Here is a 21371-nt window from a genome sequence, read left to right on the forward strand (position 1 = left end):
ATAGAACTTAATATTAAACATTCAGTTCTCTAAGTGTATGGCTTTTTGATTTTTTCTTTCTCCTGAGGAAACTGTGATCTATTTCCAGGCCAGAGAAATAAGTTCCACCTATGCCATTTTCTTATCTATGTCCACATTTCCTTTTCCATTTTATTTGATTTAAAAAAAAAAAAAAGTGAACAGCAAAACCCATCCTTCATCCAGAAACAGCAAACCAACGTTGCCCAATGTTCCGAGCCATCAGAAAAAAAAAAAAATCAGTCTGGGATCCTTCTCAGTAGTTAAAATTCATCTAAATCCCACGAATTATTTATCTCATATGGATCTCTAGACCTTGAATTAAATGTAAATTCAGAAATTTCAAGTCCTAAGCTGAAATTCTAAGCTTATGTGTGTTTTTTTCTTGATTTGATTTGAGGTTTTTTTGCTTGTAAATCCAGAAAATTACGCCACTGTGTTGTCTTGACTGTTTAAGCAGAATAATAAGAGAAATAACCTTTTCAGCATTAGGTAAGAAAACAAATAAAATCTGTCTGTTATTACTAAGCCTGATAAGTGCTACCTGCCTGTGGAATCCTGTGAGTAGCCCTTCCCTGGATAGGGAACATTTTGTCCAGAATGAAAGTGGCGACCAACACATTACAGGTGCATGTGGGGCTTCAGAGAAGGGTTTTCTATAGTCAAAGAAAATTATTAAATAAAACTAATAAATTGATTGTGGGGAGATACAAGACACAATTAAAAACCCCAAAAGGAATATGGTAAAAAGCATTTCAGCATGTATTCAATATAAACATCAAGCAAAAGAAATAGCACAAGCCTTTATGGATTTCTATTATATTGCAGAATATCTGGTCTCTTATTTATATAATACTTTTTAATGATTACATGTCTTTTGAGAAGGAACCTAGAAACCATAATGGCGTTTTAAGTGATATTCATTTACAAAATTGAGAAATAAAGGCAGTTAGGGTAGAGACTTCTCACAGTGCTGCACCTATATTTTCTGTGTAGTCAGGTGTATAATTAAAGCCATCAAAGTACAGACAATCCCACAGTTGTCTTTTTAACAGAATACAACAAGTTATTTTCCAAAAATTCTCTGTTAACCTCTTCTAATGAATCAAATTGTCTTTTGAGATTGGTTATTTGAAAGTATCCTGAGTTATTTTGAACCTGTAAATGTTTTAAATACTCTTACTAATCTGCAGAGGATCTGAGTGATTAGCAAAAAAAAAAAAAAAAAGAGACTTCTTTTGGAAGCTTCAAGACTTATTTTTTTACTACCCAAGAGCTAAACACACCATAAAAGCAAACTCTTCAATAGTCGAATTCTTCATTAGTCACCTGTGTTATCAGGAACATAAGTGATTTCTATCACAAAGCAAATGATTTGACATGATACCACTGTGTGTTCTTAATTGCAGAGAATGACCTGACTCTTTTTCCTTCTAAGAGCTTTAGGACTGAAACAAGAGTGATGCGTGCTGGACTTAGATTAGTTTCTCAAGTTATATGGATGACTACAAAATTGCAAAGAAACTTCAAAATAATCAGCAAATTGGGACGCTGCAGCTATATACAAAGATAATAATAATTATTATTATTACTTTAGATATCAAAAGTATTAAAAAAAAAAAGATCTGTAATTTCTTGGGCTGTTGCAACCACCAAACTCTCCTCTTGCCAACACAACTTCAGTTCCTACCAGCTGACTTAGCTATTTGACATATTTGTAAGGAGGGCAGATGCAGCACTTGGTGAGCCTCAAGAACACGTTTTAGAAATCTGTCCTACAGAACTAATTAAAACAATGGTTTAGAGGTTTTAATCAGAAATTATGAGTAGGTCAAGGATTTCAGTGTACCCACGCTAAGGATTAGGTTGTTCAGATTACAGTGTTTTCTAAATAGATACTTAAGAAAGTCAGTAAGAAGGCAGCCTTTTAAGATTTCTTTTGGCTAAGAGACCACTTAATCATGCTCCTGACTTGAGATGCTTTGGGTCATATTCACTAAAGTTTTCAAAATAAAAATCTAAATCTTTTGTAATCTGCACTTTACAGAAAGAGAATTAAATATGGAAGTGCACCAAAATGAGCAGATGGGAGAAATTCATGCCATAATTCTCCCTCTCCCGGGCTCACTCTTGGGTTCACAGAGCTATTTTACTTTTATCTCCTGCCTGAAATTTTACTGAGTGGAATACATTTAGTTTCTTCCTTCTAGAAGTTGAAAATATTTACTTATTTAATTTAAAGTAAAACATCTTAAAAAATTAAGCAGATTTGGGAGTGATGTTTCAGGAAAATTCAGGAGCTTATGCTGTTTTGCATCAAAAAAAACCCAAACAACCACAGCAGCAGCAACTCCAGCCACACAGTGTTTCTATTTCCTGATATCTGCAAGGAAAGCTAAGCAACTTGTATGACAGATGTTTCAGATCTCATTTGAATTGGTCATAAATGAATATTTCTGAACCTTGTACCATCTCAGTAAAGTACTGCATTTGTTCCACTTTTATACAGAGCAAATAATTTCCTTATTGTACAGTTATAACCCACCAGAGTGATTCTATAGATTAATACAGAACATTAAGCTTAAGTACAACAAACTTTGTCTTTTGAAAAGTTTGACACTGAAAACAGATGCACTTAGTATCTGAGAGTTAATAAATTAAGACTTCTTTTTAAAAGTGAACAGTTACAGGCACATTGAGCTCCACTGTTGATATCAATGTTATTGCATTTCTGCAGCTGAAATGTTACAGTCTGCATTCTCAGTCAACACTGCCAGAGAGAAACTGAGGACAATTTCAGATATGCCCTGTCATATCTGAAATTTCAGATATGCCCTGTCAAAGCTCCTGCGTTTTTGGTTATTTGATGCTACAGGAGAGAACATGCATGCACACTGGTTTCATCAGTTCTCACTCAGACATTGCACAAACTAGCTGTTTTCCTCTCCAGGCAAAGAGACCTGTCTGCTACTCTGATTTAAAGTGGACATCTACAGATAGAAAAACCTGATCTAGAGGGAAGTTACAAAATCATTTCAGTACACAATCTATCAACCCCTTAATCATTCATATTTCAGCTCCTCTCCCCTTTGTCCTACATTTCATTTAACCAGCATAAACATTTCTTGTGATAGGCAGAGAGAAGATGGGGAAAAAAGAACCTGAATTTCTTAGTTATGACAGCATGGAGGGTACACACTGCTCCATGCCCATTGTTTTTCATGTTTATCAGTATAAACTCAATGGTTTCTTATTCTCCACCATATATTTTTTGTAAATTATTCTTTTTCCATTCAGCCTTAAACTACTAACTCCTTAGGACAGCCAAAAACCTTTGAACTTCTTCTGTATTGTTTAATCTATTAGCTATTGCTGAAACCACTGAAATGTATTGTAGCAGAAATTTTCAGATGAGTTATTCATACCATATCACACTGTGTATCTAAATGCAATCTTCTCTACAAAAAGAAAAGAAAAGAAAAATATATGCTTTCTTTAAGAACGAATTTAGAAATCAATTTCAAGCTTTCTTATGCATTTTGGAGGCTGGGAAACAAAAAATTATTTTTCTAATGTAGTTAATAAATTTTTTATCCATATACCTGTTTAAAATCTTAGTGATTATAGAAATTGCCATATTGGATCTAAGGAGGCCATAAAAATAACCTAGCTTCTTCTTATCCCTCAGTGGCCTCAGTTTATGTTCTGGCATGTGTCTTTGTGAAGTGTCAAAATCTCATCTTGCTGCATGCAGGCTGATGGTAGTTTCTACATCTTCAGTTATGTCAAATGTAGAGGAAAAACAGAAAACAGTTTGAAAATGTCAGCTAGTCACAATATTAGAACTACAGAAAGACTTTGCAAAGACACAAGCTTTTTAAATTTCAGCCCAAATCACAGAAGTTACCACGGTGCTTTAGGAAAAAGTACTGTTACTTTGGGTTATCCATACATGCACATTTTCTGTGTCAGGAGGGCATTTCTTTGTCAGGGTTGATGTTACTGCACTCCAACAGATTCTGTCTCCAGGAACATCACTAAGGACATGTCTGGCAGACAGTAACACATTGTAAAGACTTGGAAAAAAGGAGGAGCACAGTGTGTGATGTGATTACTAATCTCTACTATTGAAATACATTTTTATACATATGTATAATAGCCAAGATCAAGACTACTGGCTGTGGTTTATGTCATCTTGTCATTTTTATGATAGAAAGACACCTAAAACCAGCAGATGATTGAGGTGGCTCCCACTGATTTTACCTGAACTCATTCCAACATTGCCATATCTTTTTTGGGGTACTTAAAGGAAACAGCAGTTACAAGACTGAACTGCAGGATACATAATTTACAACAAATTTGTCCTGTTTAAATTTCACTTCTGAAGGTGGAGAAAATATTGCTTTAATCATCATTATCTCCCATAGGTTTCTGTTTCTTATTAGTTTATTAATCCTTCCATATGGATTTCTTAAATGTAAATACTGAGCAGACTAGTCCCCTGAAAAGTAGATTTTCCTTGCAGAATGTTTCTTCTTTTCCCACAATACTTTCAAGACTTCATCACTATGGGAAACTTACAGGTGTGTTATTTAAGCTTCTGTATGCTTACTTTTCCTCTTTTTCCCTTTGTTCAGCATCACCTATCTAATCTTCAGTGTCTTTTCAAAACACTGCTCTTTACTGCCCACTGGCCTCACTATAAATATCCCAATATCAATATGGTTGATTGATAAATGTGTACATGAATCTCTGAGCATGCCACCTGAGTGGCCAGCTTTGGGAACATGCATTATGAGTTGCCCTCAAGTCAATAGGCAGTAAAGTTTTCTGAACATTCTCCACCTCAGATTAAAATCAATTTCTTGACTAAATAAACAGGCAGCCAAACTTCAGCTGACAGACAGGAGCTGTAAAATGTGAGAGTGAAGATCAGCACCCTGGATAGAATCTTTTTTACATGGTGATCAGACAGACCTCATCAGGAAATAACCAACTTTGACAGATAAGGTGGGCTTAGCAGCAGCATTGGCAGTGTGTGATTCCTGTGTCAAAACCTACACCTGTCAGGAGGGGAGAATCAAAGTGGGGTCTCTGCATCATTTTTCTAATTGAAACAGGCATTGGTAAGGAAGAAGCAAAAAACTTGTTCTTTTTGAAATCTAAGGGTCAAAAATGAATATTTGATAACTATAGAACTTGTTTGGAATACTGAAATAAAATGTCCTGCGATAACTTCTAGCAATAATATAAATGTATGTAGAAAAAAGTCAAATTTGAAAACAGTAACATAAACTTGAAATAAACGTGACAGTGATAATGGAATTGAATTTTTCTTCATAGGCAGGAACAATTAGCATATTTGGAGAGAATTTCTGAAAGTAAATAAACTATTGGACTCAAACACACTTTCTTTTCACCTTAGAAAAATATTTTCTTTAATAATATTGATTTTATTTAATTTCATTGGAAATTTTACAAACCTCTTAATATGCTGGTGGTATAGGAAGGCCTTCTTCTCAGTTTTGCCAGAAATGCACTTAGTTTTCCTGACGCATTAAGAATCAGGCAGCTCCCAGCTTTTGCTTCTGTGGGAACAGAATAATAATTTCATCCCAGTAGGATACAATTTCCCAACAAAGCAAGCTGTGAAATTTAAAAAGAAAAATAAATTAAAATAATTTAAAAAAATTAAAAAATCATAATTTTTTTTGTGATCTCAGGCACTTTATTAAAAAAATGCTAGTCAAAAGAATTAATAGACATTTGTATTTTTAAACAGTGTAGAGGAACAGACAGCAACATTTCCAGCTACAACTCTTCAATCAAAAAAGCATGTTCAACAGAAGAGTCCATTCTATTTTTGTCTCTTCCTTCTGGTTCTTAGTTAATTAAGATTATAGGCATTATAAAAATATGGGAAATTATTTAAAAATTAGTAATATATTTGGATTATATTTATACATATACATATATATCAGCAACAGGTTGTTAGATTCCAAAGGTTAAATTCTAGTAAAACACATTCTACCACAGGAGACAGCCCTCCATAAACATGTCCAAGATGAAGAGTAAAACTTTTTTCATTAAAAACATTCTAACCTAAAGTTTATCATTTCTCATCTACCTCTTATAAATTCCACTAGCTAAAATTTTCTTTCTCACTGTGCCTCTCTTTTCTTTCTGACTTCACTTATATGTGGGTGTTCAGACTTCTTAATATACTTAATCTTTTTTATATAACCTTTTAAAATTTACCTCACTCTTTCTTGCATGACTTTCTAATGATTTTTCAAATTACCAGTCCCTTCAAAGTCCATTAGGTACATCAGGTTGCCTATTTGAATTCATATTAATGAGTATTTAACAATTTTTCCGCTTCAAACTTTTCTTTTTTAAAATTCATTCTTTTCACGCAGAAGAACTTCAGCTTCCTTACAAAGGATCTATTTTATAACTACAAGAATTAGGTGGAAAAGTATTCTGTGAAATTGAAGTTTTTTAAAGCAAACATTCATACAAGCGATGTGTTAGAATTAAAATGTAAGAAAGATTCTACTACTTAGCTTTGGATCTCACACAGATTGACAACACCTCATAAATCATAAGATTTTTTTTTCACTGTGTTTTTTCCTTGTGTTTATTTCCAAATGCAGATCACAGCTGGTTCAGAAGGAAAGGCATGATCTGATTATTTAATGATTCCCTGATAGGGATGACTAACTACATCCCTCTGGACAGTGGTCCAGTCTCTCCTTTGGAGTTATTATTTATAAAGACAGTACAGACCCTAGTCAAACTAAAATATTCTTCTCTAGTCAACAAAAATGTTTAGAATCAAACCAGAACTGCAATTTTTTTCTCTTTGACTGCTCCTCCTCTGGAGATCATTTCCTATATTTACCCCCCATTCGATTTTCTCAGAAGCATCGTCTGTTTTCACCTTGAAAGAATTCAAAAAGATTTCTCTTGGAAACACCAGCATCAGAAATTATGATATAAAAAACAATCTAATTTCCCCCCCAAGGATGTTAAACTCCTTTGGCACAGTTTTTTTGTTTATCCTTCCAACCCATCCTCACTTTGTCCACAGCTTTGCCTGATCTTCCAAGCTATCCTAAGCACTTGGCTATCCTGGCTCTTTGTAAATCACTTAGCTGGAACAGTCTGTATCCTGGCTAATCCTCTTAAGACTCTCATCCAAATATATTAATCATAATAATATAGCAGCCATCCTTGCTCCTTTCTGTTGCTTTGTTTACCAGAAAGACAATCAAAGGAGTGAGATCCTTCACTTCCCAGAATCTTTTGCTATGAGTCATTTGTTCTGAACGTGAGAGATCTTGGATTTTGTATAGCTGCATAAATGAAACATGACTAGTCTGCATGCCCTTCTCTCATGCTTTCTCCTAGGCTGTTTTGTTTGACAATGCCAGGTTTAAATGGCTTAAAACTTACAAACACCAAGTCACAAATAAAAGCAGGACTTTGTGATTGTAATCCTCAGCATTGTGGACTCTAGAAATGGACAGGAGAAATGGACTCTGAGAAAGCCAGTGGCAATGCTGATATGCTTATTTGTGCTACAGAAATGATAGAGGCAGGAAAGGTGCTTAACCTGGATTGGAAACTACAGCAATCAACACTGACTAGAATCAGTCTGTAGGAAATACCAGGATAAGGATGTGAGTAAAAGCCTGTTCTTCACTACAAGGGGGTGAGTAACACTGTGTAGAGCCTAAAGACAGATTTACTGCTCAGAAAGAAGCAGGCTCCTGCCTCTCCTTAAAGTGGTGGTGGTGCTTTTGCTGCCCAGTCTCACCCTTGTCTAGGTGATTTGGATATTTGGCTCTGAAGGATGTCCTATGCATCAAGACCTTTTATCTTTGTGTATTAATGTCTAATGAGTCTCTCTGCTGTTTCTTGCTAGTTTCCATGACTCAGGCAATCTGGGCTACACATTCCTGCATCTTCTTCAAACTGAGGAACAGGATGGTTTATATCTAAGGAACCATTTACCATGATCCTGCCACGTGGATTTTTGCCGAAAATGCAAAACCAACGTTTGACAAGATACTAAAGTTACAAGATAAAGATTCTTTTATATAACTTTGATTCACTTCCTATGGTGTATATCAATTATACTTCAAGAACACTGTGACAATTCAGATTCTGGATATAATTAGCGTGGTAATGATCTGCTTCTGGTTTTTAAAGAGAATCAGACAATCATATTCTGTCTTTTCAACTAGCTATCTGAAGACAAGAACATTTCTAGCTGATTATATAAAGCTCTGGGTTTTTTCATAAGGAAATTTCCTTTTTTTTCCTTCCCTTCAAAAATGTAGACATTTCATAGTCTCTTTTAAATCTGAAACAGCTTGAGAGGAGGTAGGACCTGGGGTTTCTCTCTTCCCTAAATTTATATCTCTGAATTACTCTCCTAGTGAGCTTTGACTTGGGAAAGGCAATATCCAGGACTACATTTGGGACAAAATAATCCATTAACAACTGACACATAAATCTGCAAAATAAAAGAAAACAATGTTCCAGCACTCCTCCCAAAATATAATTTGAATAAATTAGTCAGTCTTCTGTTTATAGTCATTCCATGATCATCAGAAAGGAGGAGGCAAAAAAAAGAAGAAAGGTAAAATAGAATATGGTTATGTTATCTGAAGAAAATTATATGCTTATTTACATTAGTCTGTTATTATGAAAACATTTAGGAAAATATGCTTCTCAAATATAAGGAATAGATGTCATATAGGACAATGCAGTTTTTTCATTTTGCGGCATGATAAAATTCTTTAAGAGGTGTAGGCATGTATAACAGATGTTGCTGTGCACTGTCCTTGATTTATATGATGGGCAAATTCCCCAAGCAAGGCACATGTGTGTCATGTCCAGTGGAGGGGAAAATACCCCTGTATCTTGCTCCAGATAAAGAAGAAAAGAGATTTAAATGAAATTTGCATTTTTGTTTTTTCATTTCAGATTTTTACAGTTTCATACTTACCAGAAGAACTGATATTACAAGACTTTTTATTTATTAGAAAATGGACCTAAATATATATTGGAGACTTTTGATGGTATTGCAGTATTCTACTGTACTTTTGATTATATTAAGTGTAATTAATCTTCATAGAAACTGTTTTGACATAATCTCACTTTTGAAAGTGACTTGTAAGTTTGCTCTTCCTGTCAGTGCTTATATTATTATTTTTTACTTAGTAGAATACATAATGTCTATCAAAATTTTAACCTTCCTAATAATTACATTGATATAAAAATATGACAGTGAAAATAGATTAAAGGCAATTACTAAAGCCATGTTATTTTTAGGTGGTTGTTTGAGTCCTGCTTTCAGATTTTCATTTATTCTCCAGTGAGGAGCTCAGAAAAAGAAACCTAGTATTTAATGTAAATTTTTTATCATGAAATTGGCAATCAAGACACTACATATAGAAAATCATAGAATATCTCAAGCTGGAAGGTACACATAAGGACCACAGAGTCCAACTCATTGATTCTCAAAGGACTACCTAAAGAATAAACACTAAAATATCATTATGATAAACACAATTTCAGTAAAGTAGGTCACATGGAGCAGTAGAAAAAGAAATTGCATTACGCATGAAAAATAAAACAAGTGGTTCTGTATCAAATTTTCCAGGTTCTCTTTCCTTGTCTAACCACCAGGCACATATAAAAAGGCAGTTTCCAACACACACACTCAGCTACTGCACACAGGTACAACACACAAGACAGTAATAACTTGATAGCCCTTTATGTACCTTTTACTTCCCTTTCTGATTATCTAGAATGTTTTCAGAGGACATACCTAAGTATTTCAGAAACAATTCTTCCTCAAAATCTCTGTACTTATTTTCAGTCATAACATCAAATATATTTTCTTTTCCTCTTGTGGTTTAGAGATATTGCAGTTATAGAATTGTTTGAGAGGAACTTTATTCTTAAATTTCTTTATGTGGATAAAGTGAATTGCTTCTTGGTGGACTGTTTTACTGAATCACACATTTCATTACACATCTGTTCTGTCTGACTTCTGGATCTTTAACATATTTCTAGTTATGTATTATATATCATTACTAGATCTCTAGAAACAGAAAGATTTCTGAGGATTAAAGTCTTCAAAGCAATTTGCAAGAGGTTACTAACACAACAGCTTTAAAAAAATGCTTAGGAATTCCTGTGTAAAAGGCATTCCTCATCTGTATTTCCTTACGGTAGCACTATGCAGCTTAACGTATGGCCAGAACATTTAAAGAGGTCAATTCCAAAAAACCCACAAGCTATGTTAGGCAATGTTTTCAGTCTTTAAGTCCTTTTTTTTAATTGAAAAACAAATCAGGGTTTTATGAGATAAATTAAACTTAATTTAGCTATAATTTTGGGGATTGCCATATGGTATCAATAAATAATTTCTCAGTAAGGTACTGCTATCCCTTAAAATAGATAAACATATGTCAGTGTATTGCGCTTGCATGGCAAGAGTTTGGTACCAGGGGGCTGCAGCAGTGGCTCCTGTGAGAAGCTGCCAGAAGCTGCCCCATGTCTGATGGAGCCAAACCCAGCTGGTGCCAAATCAGACCCACTGCTGGCCAAGGCTGAACTCATCAGCGATGGTGGCAGCGCTTCTGGGATAACAGAGTTATGATGGGGAAAATGCTGCACAAGAGCAGCCAGAAGAGAGGACTGAGAGTGTGAAACTGCCCTGCAGACACCAAGGCCAGCACAGAAAGAGGGGCAGGAGGTTCTCCAGACATCAGAGCTGAGATTCCACTGCAGCTCATGAGGAAGACTATGCTGAGGCAGGATGTGCCCCTGCAGCCCATGGAGATCCACCAGGGAGCAGAGATCACCTGCAGCCTGTGGAGAAACCCTCACTCTGCAGGCGGATGCCCACACACCACAGGTGGCTGTGTCCTGAGGGAAGCCAATACTGGAGTATGCACCTGGCAGGGAGGGACCTGTGACCCTGTGCAGAGAGGAGCCTAAACTGGGACGGTTTTGGTGGCAGGACTATTGCCCAGGTAGGGGACTCATGCTGGAGCAGTCTGTTCTTGAAAGGACTAGCCCCCACTGTTCCTGAAGAGACGCACACTGGAGCAGTTTGTGAAAAATGCTAGCCTGTGGGAAGAACTCACATTGGAGATGGTCCTCTGTGGGGGGGACAGTGGGTCAGGGGAAAAGCATGAGGAGTGCTCCCCCTGAGGAGGAAGGAGCAGCAGAGACAATGTGTGAGGAATGACTGCAGCTCCCATTCCCCATTCCTCTGTGCTGTTGTGGGGAGGAGCTAGAGAAAATTGGGAGTGAAGATGGGCCTGTGAAGAAAGAGATAGGGGGAAGATGTTTTTAAAATTTGGGTTTATTTCTTTTTATCCTAGTATGATTTGATTGACAAAAAATTAAATTTACTTGTTCCCAAGCGGAAGATCTTCTGCAAGTGATATTAATCCCCAGGTGACCTTTCCCTGTCCTTATCTTACCCATGAGCCTTTCATTACATTTTCTCTTCCCTGTCCATTTGAGGAGGGGAGTGACAGAGCAGCTTTGGTGGGCAACCGTCACCCAGGCAAGGCCAACCCATCATAGTCAGGTGCTCATGATTAAATCCATATCATTCCACTCTGAAATAGATCCATAACAATTAACTGCCTTGAGCTGACTGGTGATGCCTTCATTCACACAGCTAATTATGGATATCTTATGGATATATATGCCACGAGAAGCACTGCTATATTCTGCTATTACTTTAGTGAAAATTTTCCTACCTACATCGGAGTCCAGCTCTTTAGACTTCAAGATGATTCCTCATTCCAGTGAAGGTCTTTTGGTCACAGCAGGTGTCACAGCATCATTAGTCGTCCTGAGTGAAATGGCTCTCGGGAAAAAATTTAAAAAATTATTTCATTTTACCATAGCACAAGAATGAGGTAAAATAAAAGAACAGAAAAAAATTCCTTTTAATAGCACTTTCATTCTTCGAAACTTTTAGAATCTGAGAAGGGGTATGTTTTGCCAGAAACAGCAACAGAAAAGTTTTGTCAGGTTATCTTTTTATTTGGATTTATAATCCAGCTGGAAAAGGCATTAACACACTTTGTTTTTTTACTTCATTTCATTTACTTCAGTTCATTTTACTTTTGAGCCTCTGTAAGTCATCCCTGGCTGAAAATACTTGAACAAATGTGGCCAGAGCTTGTTCTCAGAGCTGGATGTAAAGCAAACACAATTTTGGCTTCAGCTGCACTATCCATTCCATGAAACAATCAACGACAAGGTAAGAGACGGAATTAGAATTCAAGTCCACTTCCAGAGTCTCTTTCTCTGAGCATCAATCTCCAACTCTTTGATGCTATACATAAGCCTCAGCATAGGCCAGCAGCTGTGAACCTCTTGTGGTGGCTTATGACAAATTGAACAGCTTGGATATGATTTCAGAATAAGAACTTCTTTTTATAACTGCGCCTTCTTTTTTCATGTCTACTGTGGCAGCACAGAGCGAACTTTTGCATAAGAAATCATATTCTTTCAGTAAACCTACTATTTTTTACACAACCTTTATGCTCAATACTTATTTTAGTTTTGGTAACTAACATTGTTGTTATTGATTTCTAGACCTGGAAAGCTATTAGTTGTTTTTTGTTTGTTTTGAGGTCTTTTTATCCCTGCAGGCCCACTGGGAACACTGTTTTTAACCATCTAAATTCTGTTCCATGTACAACTATAGCTTATGGCTTCCTATAAAGAATTACTTTCTACACTTAGGGGAAGAGATGGGTCAGATGCACTTCAGTGAAACAAGAGCTTAGAAAAAGACACTTTGTAGGGTCAGAAAATAAAACACGGCAATTAGCATACTACTGCTGTTGCTGTACATCTGATCTCTGCCAAACTTGCAGCACCCAGCTGAAAACTCTGCATCCTAAAAGATTTATTCCCCACACTGACTTTTTCAGTTTAAGTACTGAAATGTATTTTAATTTTTTTTACCAGAAGTCTGAGAAAAGTGATATTTAATGCTTTAATGTGTAACACATTCTAAGTTACATGTTGAAAATGTAGTGCTAGCTAGACTCAAATCCCCCTTGTTTATGACCTATCCCATATCAGTAAACTTTATTCAGATTTGTCTAAATTGTAATCATTAAAGGCCAGCATCAGAGGCAAGGAGATCAGGAATAGAAGCATGCATATGTACCTACAATGCTACAATACAGCCAGTCATTATTAGCCATAGAATTGTAGAAACATAGAATGGTTTGGTTTGGAGAACACCTTCAAGATCATCTAGTTCAAATCCTCCTGCTGTGAACCTGGTCCCCAGACCAGCTTGCTCAGAGCTCCATCAGCCTGGCTTTAAACATTCCCAGTGATGGGCATCTGCTCTGGGGAACCTGTTCAAGTGTCTCATCACCCTCAGAGTAAAAGAGAAATTGTTCCTAATATTTAATATCTACGTCTTTAATTTTAAAGCCATTTGCCTTTGTCCTGTTACTACATAGTCTGGCAAAAATCCTCTCTCCATCTTTCTTGTCTCCATCTTGACCTTCAGATACTGGAAGGTCATAATTAGGTCATCCCTTAGCCTTCTCTTTTTCAGGCTGAACAAACCCAATTCTCTTAGCATTTCCTTTAAATATATTTTAAGTCCAGGATTCCCATATTTTAAGCTATATGCAGAATAGCTTCTCCCTACTGCAGACTGGCTGCTCTATGAGCAGCAGATATGCTACCGCAGAAAGCACTTAAAAATGCTGATTAAGGTGTTGCTGTACCCTTTACTATAACTGAAACACTTCTAAGAAGGAGACATGTCCCTGCAGCTGCTGTAATAGATCATCTATTCATGATGACCTGTTAGCTCGATTTGCATTTATCAGCATCAAAGATCTTTTCATTATAGTCATAGTACCAATGCTAAATTACATTTTTCATCTGCTCTTATATAGATTTAGATTAGCATCAACATTTAAAATTCTTAAAAGTGGAAGAAAGTGCTTAAACTGTCATCGCGGTAAATAAATCTATCATCCAACAGAAAGCCTGCAGTAAGGGTGAAGTATGACATAATTATTTCAAGAAAACTCCTCAAAAGTACCCACCTACAATCTTATCCAAAGGTTATTCCTGTCTTGAAGAAAAACTTACCTGCTTGGATAAACTTTGGAACCTTTCTGGACAAGATAAGTCTTCAAGATGATTTAATCTAAAATCTTCTCTTTACTGTACAAGCTTTCAAAAGGCTGTCAAAATTTATAGCTCACAGGAATAGGACATAGCAGGACTTCTATTAACATATCCAGCAGAGAGCAAATTGAGTGACCCAAACACCATCACAGGGGCAGACTGAAAAATGCTTTTTGGTTCCCTGTATTTTGATAGGAAAAAAATAATAAAATGTTCTATATCTCTCCTGGTCATCTTCATCTCTCCTGAGAAAAAAGGCATCTGTGGGCGAAAACTGATTGCATTTGTACTTCCTTGGGGAGAAGGAAGAAGAGTGTTAGTGACACCACTGGCATTCTGTCCTAATCTCCAGCTCCATGTTAATCGACCTTTTCTGTGGTACAGTAGTTGCCATGGTAAAGCTTATCTGAATCCCTGTCACCCAAACCCCTTCTCTTTCTGTTTCTCCGTTCTTTCACTTTTTTACAAAATGTCAGCAATCTCTGATTTTTGCTTTATCTTTGAAAATGGAAAAAAAGATCATAAATGAAAAAAAATCACAGTTTTGTTCAAAGTTTTGGGTACATACACGATGTTACATGCTGTAACTTCCAGAACCACTCTTATCTAGTCATGAGATGCGGAACAATATCTCCTGTCACGTATGTAATTACTTTTGGGTCATTTTCTAATGAGTTCTTCTGTTTTCCACAAGAAATAGAAGATTTATATAGTGACATGAAAATTGTCATGCAGAATGGGGACTCCTTACTCCTTACAGGGAGTCTTAGCACAGAATTTAACAGAAATATAAATAATATTCAGACTGACAGAAAAATAATACATTTGATTTATTCCATTTAACTTATTCTGCTTCTGTCTAAAACAATAACTTGAAATAGTTTTGATAATTGAGCCTCTCTGTAGTGAGCAGAGAGGTCAGTGTCCTCCCAAACTATGCATGATTAGTTACCTCCAAGTCTTATTTCAAGCTGTAACCATGCTTAAATTATTTAAAGGGAGACATTCTAAAAGATTATTGTCTATTAAATTGCAAAAAAAAAAAAAAAAAGAATTAGAAAGTAAATATATTGTTTCCTTCCCAGTATCTTTGTAGCCCTGTTTTGGATGTTTTATAATAGTTTTACATCTTTATTACATTGTGGTGCCCAAACCTGCAGAGAATATTGAAGGTGAGGCCACACCAGCACAGAGCAGAGAGGGACAATCCCCTCTCTCAACCATCCGGTGAGGCTGCACATGAAACATCCTGGAAATAAGGACTGTGTTTTTTAAGGAAGATCTTGTGAAATTAGCCTGAAGTATAAGTTGAAAAGACTGTATTTTCAGAGAGCTGCATTGAATGATATAAATAGAAATATTGATTTTTGGTCTGCTTAGGAATGTCTGTATTAAATATCACTGTGCATTGTAGAAGATGAATGAATTTTAAAGGGCAGGTGGTAAAAACAACTGTGATATTTTAAAATATTGTCTTCCACTACCACTATTTATAACTTGTTACTCTATTATGAAATTCCAAGGGGAATGGAGTTAGTATGAACAGACACTAAAAGTGTTCTGAAGTAACTTGGGCAACTTTGCACAACAGCAGGTTGATAAACATTCTTCCAGCTGAGTGGTGGTGCTTAAACCTCCAAATGAGGGGCCAATCCTAACTGTGGCTAGTTAACACCTTTAATTGACTTAGGATATTATGTGGTGGATCAAATTTTTCTGAGATTACAAGAAATTTACTGATAAATGAAGATGAAAATGTGATTATTTAATATTTTGATCAAGAAACGCCTTTTTCAGAATATTTTCTGAATTGTGTGAGAAATTCTACCCCTTTTAAAGCAACTAAGAGGTGTACCCTGACTTTATTGACTGAACACCTTCTGATATAATAGGCAGGGAAGGGAAGAAGATTACAAATGCAAAATATATATTTCATAGACAAACCAGTTTGGGATAATTTTCATTGTTTATTATTTTTAATTAGAAAACACTGTTCCTAGTTAATTAACTTTTAAAATTTTATTTTTATGAATATGTATCCTTTATAAATCTTTATGATTTCCTCCATTCTCCTTGCATTCCACTTTAAAATATTTTTTGATTGTTTTATTTTTCCCTTGGTGTACTCATGAAAGTCTGACACTGAAATTAATTTCCATCATCTAAAATATATGCTGTTCCAGGCATTGTAACAGCAGGGAGAGAATCACTGTGCTTGAATTAGCATAGGGATAAACTCAGCAAACTACTTAAAATAGGCAATAAAGATTTTTTTTCCAAGAAGCAAAGGAAAGGAAAATGTTGTTCCATAACTTAACTTGTCATTTCAACCAGAAAACTTCAAGCACTGGTCAAAGTCACTGATGCTATAACGTGGATGGTACAGGTTGCACATGCGTATGGTAATTTTACAGCTAAGAAACATTTTTAAAAAATAATCTTTGAAATATAATACATAATTCCTTCTTTTCTCTTTCTCCTATGGTATATTCCCAGTATCTCACTTTATTCTTATCTGGTGGGAAAGCAGTTATTCTCTTAAGAGTAGGAAATAGAGCCTGGAATAACATGCAGACTGAGTGGTAGTGTAAGAAAATTAAAAAATCAAACTAAGCATTCCAACACAGAGATACTTGTCATCATCTTAAATGTTTCTGTGACTCCTGCAAAAGGGACTAAATCCTTAGAGGATGGATTTGTTCACAAGTTTCTTCCAGTGTGAGGAAATGACCATGAGTGCAACTTGGAATTTTCCAAGTCCGCCCTCAAGTTTCCATCAACAACATTACATCTGCACTATGAAACAGATATTTAGCTAAATGTTGTTGCAAATACTAAATTATCAATGTAATTTATATAATAATTATTATACTATAAATTAATATGCATACACTTTTAATACATAAAGTAATAAATATATTACTATTCATAGAGAGAGTTTAGTTTCAAATGAAACTGAGCTCAAGTTTACATATAGTACCAATATGAAACCTGCTGCAGTTTGTTATTCTGTCCTTTGGGGCTGAATTCCATTTTTAAAAATTATTCCACATACATATCACTTTCAATTTAAAAGCCCACAAAGAAATTTTGCACCTTTTTTTGGGGGTGAATTTTCATCTTTGAATTTAGAAGTACTTTTGAAAAATATCAGGAAAATTTCTATGGCAATTAGACTAAAACTTACATTATAATTTCCTTAAAACTATAATATACACTTACTAAATATGTCGTTCATTGATCTGTCTAGTATTTTCCAAAGCATCTGTTAATATGAGAAAATGCTAGAAAACAACATAGATTTTCAGCCTCCCTCAAGTACTACTCTCTAAGCCTCTCTGGAACTCTCATCCACACAGTCATGTTTGATAGTCACTGAGAGGATTTCATACTTCTCAGCCCCTATACATTGCGACTTCTACTGCACCCTAAGACAATAAATCCTACAGCTTGACTTTGTGTTATATGAAACAATAATTCCAGTTTTTTTAAGCTTTACTCCTTATTGCATATATTTTACCATGCAAAACTGCATTGCTATCTTCCTTATTCATTGCAGGATTGATACATTTTGAGAATAAGTCTTGAGAGAAAAATAGGAGCATGAATGCTTTTTTTCTATTTCTGTAAATGTTATGTATGGTAAAAATTGTATCTGAACATCAATTATATTGCTTATGTTTGTTATCATACTCATAGTGCAACCTAGAATTTTTAGATAATTATTCTTTTCTATAAAATTGATTTCTGATAAATATTATTTATGGTAGAGACATTACGAGAATAAATGTTGGAATTTCTAGGAGTTGTGGCAAATATTATCAACACAATGTCATTTGGACAACTGTATATAATTATGCTTTTCAATAAGAATAAACATCATGAAGTACAAGCAGCCACTGTACATATATTACCGTAAAAGTATCATACATATAATTTGTAAAGACTAGCTAAAGTATTGTTTGCCACATTCACCTGAAAATATTAAATTAAAAGTATGGTAAAATAAGTATTCTGGGTTATCATAAGACTTCTAAGTATTTTTTTCCCCAGAGGCAGTACCTGTTAAAGTAACATCTAAAAACATTCACAAGATTCTAAATTAATTGTCATTCAGATGAAAATCTTAATTTTCAACCTGCACTGACAAGTATCCTTTGACTTACAACTTCCCCTACATTTAAAGACATTTACAATAAAGTTTTGTTGATGGTATTTCCAGTGCAGCAAATTACATATGATTTTGGGTTAATGTCCAATTATTTGTTAAAAAAAAAAAACAAAACAGTCTTCTTTTTTTTTATATATATGTGCATGTGTGTGTGTAGCAAACCAAAGGATGATACAAATATTCATCTGAAGCATCCATTTTGCATGGATGAATGAATATACTTGTTGACACACACAGGTATATTTGTCAATTTCTGTGTGAAAATGTGGATGCCTGTGAATATATTATAATGAACTAATATATTTTTAAAGCATTTGCACAGATTTATAACAAGAAAGAAATATTTCATTCTAGGGCAGTTCACCACCACAAATATTCTTTTATTACCCTGAATGAAATATTCTTTTGTCAGAGGGAATAATGAATATTTGTAGTTTATAATGTTGTTTCTTTAAAAGGAATATAACTTCACTTTTGCAAGGTACAGAATTGTCTGAATATGGGTGAAAATTCCCTCAATGTTCCCTCCTTCTTCTGCCTTCAACATCCCCTCCCTCTCCCAATGCAAACAAAACAGAAACCTGTCATAAAATAAGCACTCAGTAAAACGATATAAAATCAAAGTGATATGTCTGCCATGGGATGAAAGAGAGGGTGTAATAGTAGTTAAAGCATAATATGTTTAAGCCTGGGGATAAAGTGAAGTGCAGATGTGTCATTCCTTGAATAAAAATAAACTAATAGTTCAGCTATACAACCATAGCTGCAAGGATTTTAGAAGCAGGTAAGAACACATTAGTTTTTATGTGCCATCCAAGGCCTTATATCATACTCTCAGGCTGATCCTTCATTTGGATTAAGAAGCACTTTTACTTATAAGTCCTGTTAAGCATTCCAAGTGTAGGCCCAGTTCTTCTATTAAGAAATATTCTTTTTGAAGCTACAGTGTGTTTGTTTGGGGTTTTTTGTTGTTGTTTTTTTAAATTTTCTTATGTTTTTAACTTACACAGGGCCACACACAATGATGCATCTTATATTTTATATATCTTCTGTAACACCCCTTCCTGCTGGAAAACATTCATCCTACTCTTGCTCAAGTACCCAGCAATCAATATTTTGCATTCTCTCAAAATGCGTTATTACCTTTCCAGAAGAGAAACCATCATGCCACAAAGATAACTACTGTGGTGTTATAGGTCTCATGTGGGAAAGCTCAGATGTGGTCCTGCCACAGATTTCCTGAGCTGTGTGGAACATATGGATAGAGACAGTACTGTATTTATAGGTTTCCCCAGAGAAGCTAGCAACCATTACAGCCTTAGGGCATGGAGCCTTTCACTGCATTTTACCAGGAGTTAAAATCTCCTGACCCCAGAGTGTTGGAGAAAAGAAAAGCACTACCTTCTCTTAAGTGAATTAATCCAAAAGAAACTTTCATAGAAAATTACCCTCTCACTAAAAGCAGCTTGAATACACTTACACATTTCTCCTGAGTGAGCACAAAAGATGTGTCAGGGCTTGTGAGAGATTCACAAGCTCTTTCACTCTCTTCACACATTCACCATCTTATCTACTATGACCTCTCCTAGATGAAGAGATGCTTTTCATTAAGTCTAAAGTAATGATCCTTTACTTTGTAATATTTTTTCAAGTTAAGTGTTAGTAAAACACACGGCTGCCTGTGTAGTCAGGTAAAATGCTTTTAGTCTGAGCTTGTACCATTTCCACTATCTTATGCTGCTATAATAGGCTGTTAGCAACCATCTCAAATTCATGAATTTGAATAAAGAAAGCCTAGGATGAGAAAGACACTCTAGTAATGAAGTGCATTCTTTTTTTCTAGACATGTTTTAGGTTTTTTACAGAACAAAATATTTCTGTAGAAATCTGTTAGGCATTGTGTCACAAGAGAGAACAGCATGTTCTATGAAGAACCTGACAAGGAAAATGTGCAAGAAGAAAATAATATGCTAAAGCAAAATACTTTATTTTTCTCCTCTTTTAAAAGTGATATTTATTTCAAATAATTTTACTCTTGTTGTGATGTTAGCTATAGAAACAAAAAAAAAAAAAGACTGTTAATCAGGAAGAGCTGGGAGCTTCATTTTAATGCTTATAACAAATTATATTAGATAAAGCTGAAAATCTCTATGATCCAGTGATAATATTATACAACATTCAAGAGCTATATGCGTGATTTAAAAAGACAGAAAACTGTAATTTATCAGAATACTTTCACTATTAATATGCAAATGATGCATTGGCTACATATTTAACAGCTCTTACTTGGAAAGAAATTATTGTGTTTCTGCTGTAGAGGGGGAGCTTTTCCAAATCACTGCCTATGATTTTCCTTAAGAATTGAGCTAAGTGAATCGTAGTAACACAGTGAATCATAGTATCTAATGATAGACGCATTGTAATTTGCAAACCAGGTTTCATCATCTATTTTGAACATACAACATTATAAATTTTACATGAAAATTACACAGCCACAAAAAAAATTATGTAAAGTGAAAAATATACCCTTTGGCTGCCCTATTTCAGACCCCCTTGATGGTTTTGAAAGCAATCACAAAGAGATTCTTCTATTCACCCACCTTTTACGCAATTGCATTCACCTTGTCTGCTACTGGCAATTTATTCGCTTTTGCCTCAAGGGAACTCGAGCACCTTGATTCCTAGAGAGACACCAACCCCCACTCAGAGGTAGAAGAAAAAAGGATGAGTTTCTCCATGTTATTGTTCTTTTCTCCTCCCTGACTCCTTTTCTGTTGTTTTGTTATATACAGCTTCAGTGGCACTGAAGTCATCCAGCTGCAGAGCATTTTCTGATCTACAAGACATGAAACATAATGCTGAGACAGATTTATAATTTCTACTTGTTTAGGAAATTAATCTGTGAAGAAAAGAGCATGCTCTGAAGAACCACTTGTTATCAATGGACTGTATCTTAATATACAAT

The 21371-nt window shown here is 35.2% G+C and overlaps 1 long non-coding RNA gene across 1 annotated transcript; it reads right to left on the reverse strand.

Moving 5' to 3' along the window:
• Positions 1-3687: 3687 nt before the first annotated feature.
• On the reverse strand, positions 3688-16999 carry LOC113459189 (uncharacterized). The gene is made up of 4 exons (XR_012580432.1): positions 14197-16999; positions 11817-11926; positions 5502-5606; positions 3688-3792 (listed from the first exon to the last, which is right to left on the reverse strand). It is a non-coding gene; the product is annotated as an uncharacterized LOC113459189 (long non-coding RNA).
• Positions 17000-21371: the final 4372 nt, after the last annotated feature.

Source organism: Zonotrichia albicollis, chromosome 5, assembly GCF_047830755.1.
Source record: "Zonotrichia albicollis isolate bZonAlb1 chromosome 5, bZonAlb1.hap1, whole genome shotgun sequence".
NCBI lineage: Eukaryota > Metazoa > Chordata > Aves > Passeriformes > Passerellidae > Zonotrichia > Zonotrichia albicollis.